This window comes from Salvelinus fontinalis, chromosome 30, assembly GCF_029448725.1.
Source record: "Salvelinus fontinalis isolate EN_2023a chromosome 30, ASM2944872v1, whole genome shotgun sequence".
NCBI lineage: Eukaryota > Metazoa > Chordata > Actinopteri > Salmoniformes > Salmonidae > Salvelinus > Salvelinus fontinalis.
Genome location: NC_074694.1, coordinates 32,961,504 through 32,976,349, shown reverse-complemented (window position 1 = coordinate 32,976,349; position 14,846 = coordinate 32,961,504). Strand labels below are relative to the sequence as shown.

Here is a 14,846-nt window from a genome sequence, read left to right as displayed (position 1 = left end):
AGTCGGTTGTTTGTCACGGTTTCGTTTTTTTACAGAGACAGATGGCATTGGATCAACTCTACATTGGCTGGATATTACCAAAATACATATTGGTTCACACACACAACACAAACACAGTAATATGTTACCGGAATAGAGGCCTATACAGGACAAAATATATATTTTATATGAAATCCGCTGTGAGGTGGAACCACAAAACGGCGTAAACATAAACACACATACACAGACACATGAATTAGCCTCATAGATACAGTGGGGAGAACAAGTATTTGATACACTGCCGATTTTGCAGGTTTTCCTACTTACAAAGCATGTAGAGGTCTGTAATTTTTATCATAGGTACACTTCAACTGTGAGAGACGGAATCTAAAACAAAAATCCAGAAAATCACATTGTATGATTTTTAAGTAATTAATTTGCATTTTATTATATTAATATTTGGTACAGAAACCTTTGTTTGCAATTACAGAGATCATACGTATCCTGTAGTTCTTGACCAGGTTTGCACACACTGCAGCAGGGATTTTGGCCCACTCCTCCATACAGACCTTCTCCAGATCCTTCAGGTTTCGGGGCTGTCGCTGGGCAATACGGACTTTCAGCTCCCTCCAAAGATTTTCTATTAGGTTCAGGTCTGGAGACTGGCTAGGCCACTCCAGGACCTTGAGATGCTTCTTACGGAGCCACTCCTTAGTTGCCCTGGCTGTGTGTTTCGGGTCGTTGTAATGCTGGAAGACCCAGCCACGACCCATCTTCTATGCTCTTACTGAGGGAAGGAGGTTGTTGGCCAAGATCTCGCGATACATGGCCCCATCCATCCTCCCCTCAATACGGTGCAGTCGTCCTGTCCCCTTTGCAGAAAAGCGTCCCCAAAGAATGATGTTTCCACCTCCATGCTTCACGGTTGGGATGGTGTTCTTTGGGTTGTACTCATCCTTCTTCTTCCTCCAAACTCGGCGAGTGGAGTTCAGACCAAAAAGCTCTATTTTTGTCTCATCAGACCACATGACCTTCTCCCATTCCTCCTCTGGATCATCCAGATGGTCATTGGCAAACTTCAGACGGGCGTGGACATGCGCTGGCTTGAGCAGGAGGACCTTGTGTGCGCTGCAGAATTTTAATCCATGACGGCGTAGTGTGTTACTAATGGTTTTCTTTGAGACTGTGGTCCCAGCTCTCTTCAGGTCATTGACCAGGTCCTGACGTGTAGTTCTGGGCTGATCCCTCACCTTCCTCATGATCATTGATGCCCCACGAGGTGAGATCTTGCATGGAGCCCCAGACCGAGGGTGATTGACCGTCATCTTGAACTTCTTACATTTTCTAATAATTGCGCAAACAGTTGTTGCCTTCTCACCAAGCTGCTTTCCTATTGTCCTGTAGCCCATCCCAGCCTTGTGCAGGTCTACAATGTTACCCCTGATGTCCTTACACAGCTCTCTGGTCTTGGCCATTGTGGAGAGGTTCAAACAGGTGCAGTTAATACAGGTAATGAGTGGAGAACAGGAGGGCTTCTTAAAGAAAAACTAACAGGTCTGTGAGAGCCGGAATTCTTACTGGTTGGTAGGTGATCAAATACTTATGTCATGCAATAAAATGCAAATGAATTACTTAAAAATCATACAATGTGATTTTCTGGATTTTTGTTTTAGATTCCGTCTCTCGCAGTTGAAGTGTACCTATGCTAAAAATTACAGACCTCTACATGCTTTGTAAGTAGAAAAACCTGCAAAATCGGCAGTGTATCAAATACTTGTTCTCCCCACTGTATATATATTTTTTTTATTTAATTTATTTCACCTTTATTTAACCAGGTCGGCCAGTTGAGAACAAGTTCTAATTTACAACTGCGACCTGGCCAAGATAAAGCAAAGCAGTGCGACAGAAACAACAACACATAGTTGCAATTCATTCCAGTCATTGGCAGCAGAGGACTGGAAGGAGAGGCGGCCAAAGGAAGTGTTGGCTTTGGGGATGACTAGTGAAATATACCTGCTGGAGCGCGTGCTACGGGTGGGTGTTGCTATGGTGACCAGTGAGCTGAGATAAGGCAGGGCTTTACCTAGCAAAGGCTTATAGATGACCTGGAGCCAGTGGGTTCGGCGACGAATATGTAGTGAGGGCCAGCAAACGAGAGAATACAGGTCGCAGTGGTGGGTAGTATATGGGGCTTTGGTGACAAAACGGATGGCACTGTGATAGACAACATCCAGTTTGCTGAGTAGAAAGTTGGAGGCTATTTTGTAAATTACATCGCTGAAGTCAAGGATCGGTAGGATAGTCAGTTTTACGAGGGTATGTTTGGCAGCATGAGTGAAGGAGGCTTTGTTGCGAAATAGGAAGCCGATTCTAGATTTAATTTTGGATTGGAGATGCTTGATGTGAGTCTGGAAGGAGAGTTTACAGTCTAACCAGACACCTACAGTAGGTATTTGTAGTTGTCCACATATTCTAGGTCAGAACCGTCCATAGTATTGGTGCTAGTGGATCATTAGGTGACCACCATCATGGTCACCTAATAATCCCCAGTTTACAATTGGCTCATTCATCCCCCTCCTCTCCCCTGTAACTATTCCCCAGGTCGTTGCTGCAAATGAGAACGTGTTCTCAGTCAACTTACCTGGTAAAATAACGGTAAAATAAAAAATAAATAAATAAAATAGTCAGGCTGTAGGGTGCAGGCAGCAATTGGTTGAAGAGCATGCCACGGAAGGAGTGTTGTATGGCGTTGAAGCTCGTTTTGGAGGTTTGTTAGCACAGTGTCCAAAGAAGGGCCAGATGTATACAGAATAGTGTCGTCTGCGTAGAGGTGGATCAGAGAATCACCAGCAACAAGAGCAACATCATTGATAAATACAGGGAAAGAGTACGGGGTGAATTGAACCCTATGGCAACCCAATAGAGACTGTCAGAGGTCCGGACAACAGGCCCTCCGATTTGACACACTGAACTATATCTGAGAAGTAGTTGGTGAACCAGTTGAGGAGGTCATTTAAGAAGCCAAGGCTATTGAGTCTGCCGATAAGAATGTGGTGATTGACAGAGTCGAAAGCCTTGACCAGGTCGATGAAGACTGCTGCACAGTACTGTCTTTTATCGATGGCGGTTATGATATCCTTTAGGACCTTGAGCGTGGCTGAGGTACACCCATGACCAGCTCGGAAACCAGATTGCATAGTGGAGAAGGTACGGTGGGTCGGTGATCTGTTTGTTAACTTGGCTTTCGAAGATTTTAGAAAGGCAGGGCAGGATGGATATAGGTCTATAACAGTTTAGGTCTAGAGTGTTTCCCCCTTTGAAGAGGGGGATGACCGCGGCAACTTTCCAATTTTGGGGGATCTCAGACGATACGAAAGAAAAGTTGAATAGGCTAGTATAGGGGTTGCAACAATTTTGGCGGATAATTTTATGAAGAGAGGGTCTAGATTGTCTAGCCCAGCTGATTTGTAGGGATACAGATTTTACAGCTCTTTCAGAACAACAGCTGTCTGGATTTGGGTAAAGGAGAAGCGGGGGGGGGGGGGGGGGGCTTGGGCAAGTTGTTGGGGGGGGTGCTGAGATGTTGGCCGGGGTAGGGGTAGCGAGGTGAAAAGCATGGCCAGCCGTAGGAAAATGCTTATTGAAATTCTCGATTATTGTCGATTTATCGGTGGCGACAGTGTTTCCTATCCCCAGTGCATTGGGCAGCTGGGAGCAGGTGGACTTTACAGTGTCCCAACATTTTGGGGAATTAGTGCAACAGGAAACAAATTTCTGTTTGAAAAAGCTAGCCTTAGCTTTCCTAACTGACTGAGTATATTGATTCCTGACATCCCTGAAAAGTTGCATATCGCAGGGGCTATTCGATTCTAATGCAGAACGCCACAGGATGTTTTTTTCCCCCAGAGCAGTCAAGTCTAGGGTGAACCAAGGGCTTTATCTGTTCTTAATTCTAAATTTGAATGGGGCATGCTTATTTAAGATGGTGAGGAAAGCACTTTTGAAGAGCAACCAGGCATCCTCTACTGACGGGATGAGGTCAATATCCTTCCAGGATACCTGGGCCAGGTCGATTAGAAGGGCCTGCTCGCTGAGGTGTTTTAGGGAGCGTTTGACAGTGATGAGGGGTGGTCGTTTGACCGCTGAGATCCTGGTTGAAGACAGCAGAGGTGTATTTAGAGGGCAAGTTGGTCATGGATGACAGGGTGCCCATGGTTACGGATTTAGGGTTGTACCTGGTAGGTTCCTTGATAATTTGTGTGAGATTGAGGGCATCTAGCTTAAATTGTAGGATGACTGGGGTGTTAAGCATGGCCCAGTTTAGGTCACCTAATAGTACGAATTCTGAAGATAGAACGGAGGCGATCAATTCACATATGGTGTCCAGGGCACAGCTGGGGACAGAGGGTGGTCTATAGCAAGTGGCAACGATGAGAGACTTGTTTCTGGAAAGGTGGATCTTTCAAAGTAGAAGCTCAAATTGTTTGGGCTCAGACCTGGATAGTATGACAGAACTCTGCAGGCTATCTCTGCAGTAGATTGCAACTCCGTCCCCTTTGGTAGTTCTATCTTGTCGGAAAATGTTATAGTTAGGGATGGACATTTCAGGATTTTTGATGACCTTCCTAAGCCAGGATTCAGACACGGCTAGGACATCCGGGCTGGTAGAGTGTGCTAAAGCAGTGAATAAAACAAACTTAGGTAGGAGGCTTCTAATGTTAACATGCATGAAACCAAGGCTTTAACAGTTACAGAAGTCAACAAATGAGATCGCCTGGGGAATGGGAGTGGTGCTGGGGGCTGCAGGGCCTGGGTTAACCAGGCCCTGCATCACCAGAGGAACAGAGGAGGAGTAGGATAAGGGTACGGCTAAAGGCTATAAGAACTAGTCATCTAGTGCGTTCGGAACAGAAAGTAAAAATAGCAGATTTCTGGGCACGGAAGAATAGATTCAAGGCATAATGTACAGACAATGGTATGGTAGGGTGTGAGTACAGTGGAGGTAAACCTAGGCATTGAGTGATGATGAGAAAGGTTTTGTCTCTAGAGGCACCAGTTAAGCCAGGTGAGATCACCGCATGTATTGGGGGTGGAACAAAAGGGCTATCTAAGGAATACTGAGCAGGGCTGGAGGCTCTACAGTGAAAAAGGCAATAATCACTAACCAAAACAGCAATAGACAAGGCATATTGGCATTAGGGAGAGGCATGTGTAGCTGAGTGATGATAGGGTCCAGTGTGTAGCTAGGCGACCTGGAGACACGGCGATTCAGACAGCTAGCAGGCCGGGGCTAGCAGGCTAGAAGATGGTCCTCATGGGGATGTCTCAACGGGAGCGCCTGTTGAAACCCTCTTGAACACCTATGTTGGCAGACCAGTTGTGATGGATCGGCGGGGCTCCGTGTTGGCAGCAAAGGGTCCAGGCCAATTGGCAAAAGAGGTATTGAAGCCCAGGAATTGACTGATGGATCTTTTCGGCTAGCCGGGAGATGGGCCTAGCTCGAGGCTAGCTCCAGGCTAACTGGTGCTTGCTTTGGGACAGAGACGTTAGCCAGGAGTAGCCACTCGGATAGCAGCTAGCTAGCTGCGATTATTTGGTGTAAAGGTTCAGAGCTTCCGGTAGGAATCCAGGAGATGTGGTTGAGAAAAAGCAGTCCCATATGCTCTGGGTTGATATTGCGCTGTACAGACTGGTAGGAATTGACCGGGCTGAGGCTGGCTGATGTCTTAGTTAACGGTGATGACTGCTAGCAGTGGCTAACTGACTGCTAGCTAGTAGCTAGTAGTAGATACCATAGCGGACCGACAACAATAGCGCTGCGTTGTATCTAAATGCATACCCTGCCATATGATAACAGCAATTGCAGATGGGCTGTGTTCCAAAGCTCATGGATGCATGTTGAGATGATTACTATGATGAGGGTGTGTTTACATGCCAGGGTTACAGGTTTACCGCAGGGCCGTGGCAGGAGCTGCAGGGGCATGGGTGCCCATACAGATTAGCCCAATGGCATGAGAGAAAGAGTGTAATCCACAACTACTCTGTTTAACTGGAGAAAGATAAATAGTAGACAGTAGAGGAGGGAGAGAAAGAAAGAAAGAGACATGGAGATAGATAAAAGAGGCCTGAGGGACAACTGTAATCCGATTCAGTGGCTAAACAATGTTATTACCTCTGTCATTATTGTTGGGAATGTAACTCCCATGCATTTGAGTGTTAGATGTTTTGAAATGGCACAATGAACTTCTATTAGGGAAAGGGGGATATCTAGTCAATTGTACAACTGAAATGAATCAGAGAGGTGCAGGGGGCATATTCAGCACCCAGGAAACAGTGAGTTAAATGCCTTTCTCAGGGTTAGAACGGCAGATGTTGACCTTGTCAGCTCAGGGATTCGATCCAGGAACCTTTCGGTTACTGGCCCAAAGCTCCTACCCGTCAGGCTACCTGCCATACTACCCATCTGTGGGTTCAGTTCAGATAAAGGTGAGTTTTGTATTGATTTGAAGCAGCACAAAGGGCAAAGATATAGTGATGTAGGACCTGCTAGTTACTGCTCTTGTCAAACATGAGCCCTTTTGGCCGCTATGCGCATTTAGCTGATTCCTATTGTCACAGAAGTTCCTTCCTCTTTGAACAATTTGGTATTTTTGCCCTAAACTCCAGTGGAACTTTTTCATTCATCAAAGCCAAAGAAAGTTTTCAGAGACAGAGAAGTAAAAAGAAATGTTGGACTTTGTTGTCTCCGCCAGTTAATGTTCTCTGTTGTGTCTCCATCACTCGAAGCATCAGAGCTGTCTGCATTGGAACAGCCTACTTCACCTTGTCAATGCTGCTGAACACACACTCAAAACACACACCTCTCTCTCTTTTCTTAAGGAAGAGAAAAAAAGGAAATACAAAAGATCTGTTTGCACGGTCAGTCATGAGGCGAGATGGAGAGAGGTAGAGAGAGAGAAAGTGGAAGGAGAGACAGACAGACAGACAGACAGACAGACAGACAGACAGACAGACAGACAGGCAGTGAGGTTAGAGAGCAAAAATGCAAACAAGAAAGAGAGAGAATGAGAAAGAGAGAGATACGACGTGTGTCCAATAATGTCAAACCCAATCTCCCTTTCCCTTCTCTTATTTCTCCTCCCCAGTACCTAAGTGATTAAATTCATTTGAAACCTCTTCAAATAATTGTGGCACATCTACGCAGAGCAAATATTCAATTAATACTGACAATTTAAACAGTGTGATTCCTCCAGTCCGACGCACATGACCTTGATGCATGTCTCCCCTCCATTAATTATGCCTTCCATTCAGGGGTCGTCTCATTTCCTTTAACTATTCATTAGTTAGAGATACGGACAGAGCAGTGGAGGAGAGCGACCCATCAGGGAGTCAGAGATGAAGCTCTCTCCTCTTTCTGTCTTTCTCTCTGCCTCTCTCTCTCTCTTTCTCTCTTTCGCTCTTTGTCTCTCTCTCTCTTTCTCTCTTTGTCTCTCTCTCTCTCTCTCGCTGTCTCACTATCTTACCCTCCTTATAGTGTCTGTCTATCTCTCTCTCTCTCCTGAATCAGTGAAGTGGAGGATTATATGTGGAAACACCAAATGGTTAGTCCTCTTCTTGTCTTTGCTGTCGTTATTTTTCCAACAAGACATCTGTGAATAATCTATTTGTGCTGTGAAATGGGCCCCGCTTCTCAGTTTTACATTTGGGACACATTTCCCTGTCTGTTCTCCAGGCTTTGAAGTCAAACGTGATCTTTTGTGAATGTGTGTTGTGTAACTTCAGTAATCACTTTCTGGCAGGTGGCTGTGGCTTTTTTGAGAAGCTGCTTCACTCACGCACAGATGATTTAAAGTTATAAAGTAGCGATAATTCATGCAAGTTTAAAGTTAGATAACATTGAAAACAGTGTATGTGATACATGCGATACTCTGTACCCAGTTTACAGGCCCTGACCCTATCCTAACCCGAGATAATCGAACCCTGACCCTAAAGAAAATGATGGCATTTCATGTATTTTTAAAAGTGTTCATAGGTTCCCTATAGACACCTGCAATTACAGGTGTTTATACTGTATTATGCACATAGGAGGCACTACCCGATCATGTCTGTGGGAGCTACAGACATGATGGGGTATTGCAACACACACAGATGTTTATTGCAGAGGACCAATCGCATTACCATCATACAAGCAGATTCAATTATGCAAATTGCGGATTGAAATTAATTAGACACAAGCTTGGGTTGGCTGAGCCCATGCGAAGCTGTCACCATATCTCAAAGTGAGAGCCAGCTGCTTTGTCTGGTGGTCTGTCTGGGTGTCTGTCTGGGCAGGAATATCTTCAACATGCACTGTAACGGAAAACGTTCAATGATATGGTAATTTGGGGTATTATAAACACCCAAAAACTCTGAAACATTTTCCTGCAGCATACTGTAAATTATGGTACATTATAGGAAAATGTTGTGGGCGGGGCAAAGAGTTACTGTATTTCGAATGGTGCACTGTAAAAAATAATAATATTTACACTAGATATTAAATATTTACACATTTACGCTGGCCCCCCTTTAAGCTAATGAATAGTCATTCTGACTGCAACATTCTAACAGTGTAATTAATACATTTCATATACGCTATCGCAAAAATCTTCATGGAGTGTCTTTGCTACCACTATGAAACAAAGGAGATAATCGTGGACTTCAGGAAACAGCAGAGGGAGCACCCCCTTTTCCACATCGACGGGACAGCAGTGGAGAAGGTGGAAAGTTCCCCGGCGTGCACATCACGGACAAACTGAAATGGTCCACTCACACAGACAGTGTAGTGAAGAATGCTCAACAGCGCCTCTTCAACCTCAGGAAGCTGAAGAAATGTTGCTTGTCACCTAAAACCCTAACAAACTTTTACATATGCACATTTGAGAGCATCCTGTCGGGCTGTATTACCGCCTGGTACGGCAACTGCACCGCCCACAATCACAGGGCCCTCCAGAGGGTGGTGCGGTTTGCACAACACATCACCGGGGGCAAACTACCTGCCCTCCAGGTCACCTACAGCACCCGATGTCACAGGAAGGCCAAACAGATCATCAAGGACAACAACCACCCGAGCCACTGCCTGTTCATCCCACTACCATACAGAAGGCGAGGTCAGTACAGGTGCATCAAAGCTGGGACCAAGAGACTGAAAAATAAAATAATCTCAAGGCCATCAGATTGTTAAACAACCATCACTAACACAGAGAGGCTGCTGCCTACATACAGACTTGAAATCATTGGCCACTTTAATAAATGGAACATTAGTCACTTTAATAATGCCACTTTAATAAGGTTTACATATCTTGCATTTCTCATCTCGTATGTATATACTGTTTTTCCTACCATTTTTGCATCTTGCCTAAGCCATTCGGTCATTGCTCATCCATATATTTATATGTTTATATTCTTATTCCATTCCTTTACTTAAATGTGTGTGTATTAGGTAGGTCTTGTGGAATAGTTTGATTACTTATTAGATATTGCTGCACTGTCAGAACTAGAAGCACAAGCATTTCGCTACACTCGCAATAACATCTGCTAACCATGTGTAGGTTACCAATAACATTTTATTTGATATAATTTGAAGCAAAAAGCATATGTGTTGGAGCACGGTAGCAGCTTATTTTTATAATGAAAAAAGGAAATACAAAAATACCCCAAGTCCTCCAATCCTTCTCGCCTCTCCTCGTCAGATGAGGAGGACGAAGACAGCCGTGACAGGCCTTGATAAATAGTGAAACTCAGCACAAAGCAATAATGGCATTATAATGAATATAAGCGTTGATATAACAGCAGTCAAAAATAGTAAATTATTATCAGCTCGTGCTTGTGTGCGTTATCACGCAATGGCATCAGTTGGATTTCATTTAGCTGTTATCCCTTGTCCTAACAGTTGACTTGAACAAGAAGATGGCGCTGTACTGGATGGCGGCTGTTTTGCAAGCTCCGACACAAATTTGCTATTTTGTGATTATTTTGTTGATAATTTTGACTTCATTTTCACAAAATGTATCTGCTGTTATTTCTTACAACCGACAAGAACTTTTGAACATCAGATCAGCAGTTACTTACCCCAATTCTGAATTCAACTTTGACTCATCTGCTCTGAGTTCTTTCTGTAATTCCGACCCAATTTTGGGGTTCCCAGGAGGAAACGCCGGCATTACAGAGACAAAAGGGGGGATTAAGACAAAGGGAAAACCGGCCACCTCTTCCTTCCATTCCACTGGCCAATTGCGGATTTGCTACCAACGTTACTGCCAAAACAGCAATATTCTTTGCTTTTCTGGCTCTCGGACAAGATACCCCCTATGTCTATCCAACGCAATGGATTCTCCATTCACCGGCCGGACAAGACAGTGGAGTTGAGGAAATCGAGGGGGGGAGGTGTTTGCCTCTACATCAACTCCAAGTGGTGTGCGAACTCCAGCACGGTGGAAGTGTCGACCCACTGTTCACCCGTCTTGGAATATCTGATTGTCAAATGCCGACCCTTTTCCCTCCCGAGGGAGTTTTCAGCTGTTATCGTGACTGTTGTATAAATAAAATAAAATTGTATTTGTCACATGTTCCAAACACAACAGGTGTTACCGTGAAATACCCTTACCGTGAAATGCTTACTTACAAGCCCTTAATCTCTATTCCTTAAACTGCATTGTTGGTTATGAAAATATTTACTAAATAAACTAATGTAAAAAATTTAATAAAAAGTAACATAATAAAATAACAATAATGAGGCTATATACAGGGGGTACTGGTACCGAGTCAAGTTAGGTTAGCAGCAGTATAAAAACAAGGGGGGGGGGGGGGGGGTTCAATGTAAATAGTCAGGGTGGCCATTTGATTAATTGTTTAGCAGTCTTATGGCATGGGAGTAGAAGCTGTTAAGGAGCCTTTTGGACCTAGACTTGGTGCTCTGGTACCGCTTGCCATTCGGTAACAGACAGAACAGTCTATGAATTGGGTGACTGGAGTCTTTGACACTTTTTTGGGCCTTCCTCTGACACACCTAGTTTATAGGTCCTGGATGGCAGGAAGCTTGGCCCCAGTGATGTACTGGGCCGTACACACTACCCTCTGGAGCGCCTTACGATCAGATGCCGTAAGGCGATGTGGTGATGTGGATACCAAGGAACTGGAAACTGTCGACCCGCTCAACTATAGCCCCGTCGAAGTTAATGGGGGCCTGTTCGGCCCTGCTTTTCCTGTAGTGCACGATCAGCTCCTTTGTCTTGCTCGCCTTTGAGGGAGAGGTTGTTGTCCTGGCACCAGACTGCCAGATCTCTGACCTGCTCCCTATAAGCTGTCTCATCATTGTACATGATCAGGCCTACCACTGTTGTGTCGTCAGCAAACGTAATGATGGTGTTGGAGTCGTGCTTGGCCACGCAGTCATGGGTGAACAGGGGACTAGGCATGCACCCCTGAGTGGCCCCTGTGTTCAGAAACAGTGTGTTGTTGCCTACCCTTACCACCTGGGGCGACCTATCAGGAAATCCAGGATCTTGTTGCAGAGGGAGGTGTTTACTTCCAGGGTCCTTAGCTTAGTAATGAGCTTTGTGGGCACTATGATGTTGAACGCTGAGCTGTAGTCAATGACCATCAATCTCACATAGATGTTCCTTTTGTCCAGGTGAGAAACGACAGTGTGGATTGTGATTGAGATTGCGTCATCTGTGGATCTGTTGGGGCGGTATGCGAAATGGAGTGGGTGTAGGGTTTTCGGGATGATGGTGTTGATGTGAGTCAGGACCAGCCTTTCAAAGGACTTCATGGCTACCGATGTGAGTGTTACGGGGTGGTAGTCATTTATCCAGGTTACCTTCGCTTTCTTGGGCACAGGGACAATGGTGGTCTGCTTGAAACAAATTACAGACTCGGTCAGGGAGAGGTTGAATGTCAGTGAAAACACTTGCCAGTTGGTCCCCGTGCTCTGAGTACACGTCCTGCTAATCTGTCTGGCCCCGCGGCCTTGTGATTGTTGAGCTGTTTAAAGAGAGCGTGATCACAGAGTCGTCCGGAAGAGCTGGTGCTCTCTTGCATGCTTCAGTGTTGCTTCCCTTCGAAGTGAGCATAAAAGGCATTTAGCTCGTCTGGTAAGCTTGCGTCACTGGGTTTCCCTTTGTAGTTCGTAATAGTTTGCAAGCCCAGCCACATCCGATGAGCTTCAGAGCTGGTGTAGTAGGATTCAATCTTAGTCCTGTATTGATGCTTTGCGTGTTTGATGGTTCGTCTGAGGGCATAGCGGGATTTCTTATAAGCATCCAGATTAGTGTCCCGTTCCTCTAGCCTTTAGCTCGGTGTGTATGTTGCCTGTAATCCGTGGCTTCTGTTTGGGATATGTATGCATGATCACTGTGGGGGTTACTGAGGTGGTATACTTCTCAATGCCATTGGATGAATCCCAGAACATATTCCAGTCCTGTAGGGCAGCATCTGCGTCATCTGACCACTTCCACCCAAGGATCGGAAAATGAACAAGCTGGCTTTTAACAAAGTGTAAAACGCTATAAACAAGCAAGAAAACCTACATCCAGAGGCTGCTTTTCTGGTTGCCGGCAATTTTAACTTCTTGCAACTATAGGGGGTGCTGTTTCGCATTAGCATAATTTGCTCTATAGATTAAACTGCCTAGTACTCAATTCTTGCTCGTTCAATATGCATATTATTATTATTATTGGATAGAAAACACTCTCTAGTTTCTATAGCCGTTGGAATTTTGTCTCTGAGTGGAACAGAACTCATTCTACAGCACTTTTCCTGATATGGAGTCAGATTTCAGACATCTTGGCCACTGATCTGGAGTCAGTTTAAAGGTCACTGTAAATGCTATGGAGAAACAGACACTGCTTACGTCTTCCACTGGGTGTCAGTACGTGATGACGCTTTGAATGGAGTCGATTGCGCAATCAGTGCCTCTATAAATCACCAAATACCAGAAGTAACTTCCTTTGGCTGCCTGCGCCTGGCGCGCGAAGGACATCGGACTCGCCTCCTTCCAAGCTTTAGTTTAGCCAGTAATATTTCTCCGGTCATATTTTTACTCGTTATAGGTGTTAACCTGTCTAGGATGAGCGTGCCGCTAGCGGCACTCCCCCCCCACCCCCACTGAAAAACCAGTGTCGCGAAATTCAAAAAAAATATTTTTTTTAAATATTTAACTTTCACACATTAAAGTCCAATACAGCTAATGAAAGACACAGATCTTGTGAATCCAGCCAACATGTCCGATTTTTAAAATGTTTTACAGGGAAGACACAATATGTAAAGATGTACATCTATTACCTAAAAACACATTAGCATAATCCACCATCTTTTATTTGTCCACCAACACCAGTAGCTATCACCAATTCGGCTAAACTAAGATATTTATAGCCCCTAACCAAGAAAAAAACTCCTCAGATGACAGTCTGATAACATATTTATGGTATGGGATAGGTTTTGTTAGAAAAAAGTGCATATTTCAGGTAGATGGCATAGGTTACAATTGCACCCACCGTCACAAATGGAATAGAAAAACTACTTAGAGCAACGTGTTTACCTACTTACTAATCATCAAACATTTCGTAAAAATACACAGCATACACGAATCGAAAGACACAGATCCTGTGAATACAGACAATATTTCAGATTTTCTAAGTGTCTTACAGCGAAAACACAATAAATCGTTATATTAGCATAGCACATAGCACATAGCAGCCCAGCATTGATTCTAGCCAAAGTGAGCGATAAAAGTCAACATCGCTAAAATATATTAATTTTTTCACTAACCTTCTCAGAATTCTTCAGATGACACTCCTGTAACATCATATTACACAATCCATATAGAGTTTGATCGAAAATGTTTATATTTAGCCACCAAAATCATGGTTAGACAATGTGAAATGTAGCTCAGCTGGTCAGAAAATGTCCTTGCGCCACTTAGACAGTGATCTACTCTTATACATAAATACTCATAAACGTGACTAAAAAATATAGGGTGGACAGGGATTGATAGACAATTTAATTCTTAATACAATCGCGGAATTACATTTTTTAAATTATCCTTACTTTTCAATACAGTTTGCGCCAAGCGAAGCTACGTCAAAAAACATGGCGTCCTTAGCCACTAAAATTTTTCCACAGAAACACGATTTATCATAATAAAAATGTCCTACTTTGAGCTGTTCTTCCATCAGTATCTTGGGCAAAGGATCCTTTCTTGGGAGTAATCGTCTTTTGGTGGAAAGCTGTCCTCTTGCCATGTGGAAATGCCAACTGCGTTCGGGATGAACTGGAAGCGTGCCCAGCTATTCACAGCGTTTCAAAAATAAATGTCCCAAAATCGCACTAAACGGATATAAATTGCTATAAAACGCTTTAAATTAACTACCTTATGATGTTTTTAACTCCTATAACGAGTAAAAAGATGACCGGAGAAATATAACAGGCTAAACTAACGCTTGGAAAAATAGCAGGTCGATGTCCTCCACGCACATTACGCAGCTGCAAAGGAGCTCCTACCTACAGGGTTTTTTAATTTGTAGTGCCTGTGAACGCGCAATCGACCCCATTGAAATCGTCATCACGTAAAGGCATCCAGGGGAAGACGTAAGCAGTGTCCGTATAGTCATAGCAATAACAGTGCCCTTTTAACTGACTCCAGAACAGTGGCCAAAATTTCTGAAATCTGACTCCATGTCAGGGAAATTGCTGTAGAATGGGCTCTGTTCCACTTAGAGACAAAATTTCAACTCCTATAGAAACTATAGACTGTTTTCTATCCAATAATAATAATAATATGCATATTGTACGATCAAGAACTTTGTGGGAAGCCGTTTCAAAAATTACAC

At 44.1% G+C, this 14,846-nt stretch overlaps 1 protein-coding gene across 5 annotated transcripts in view; it reads left to right on the top strand.

Moving 5' to 3' along the window:
• The window catches only part of ca10a (carbonic anhydrase Xa), a 332,936-nt gene that overhangs the window by 141,604 nt on the left and 176,486 nt on the right, over positions 1 to 14,846 (top strand). The gene's annotated exons all lie outside the window — the stretch shown is intronic.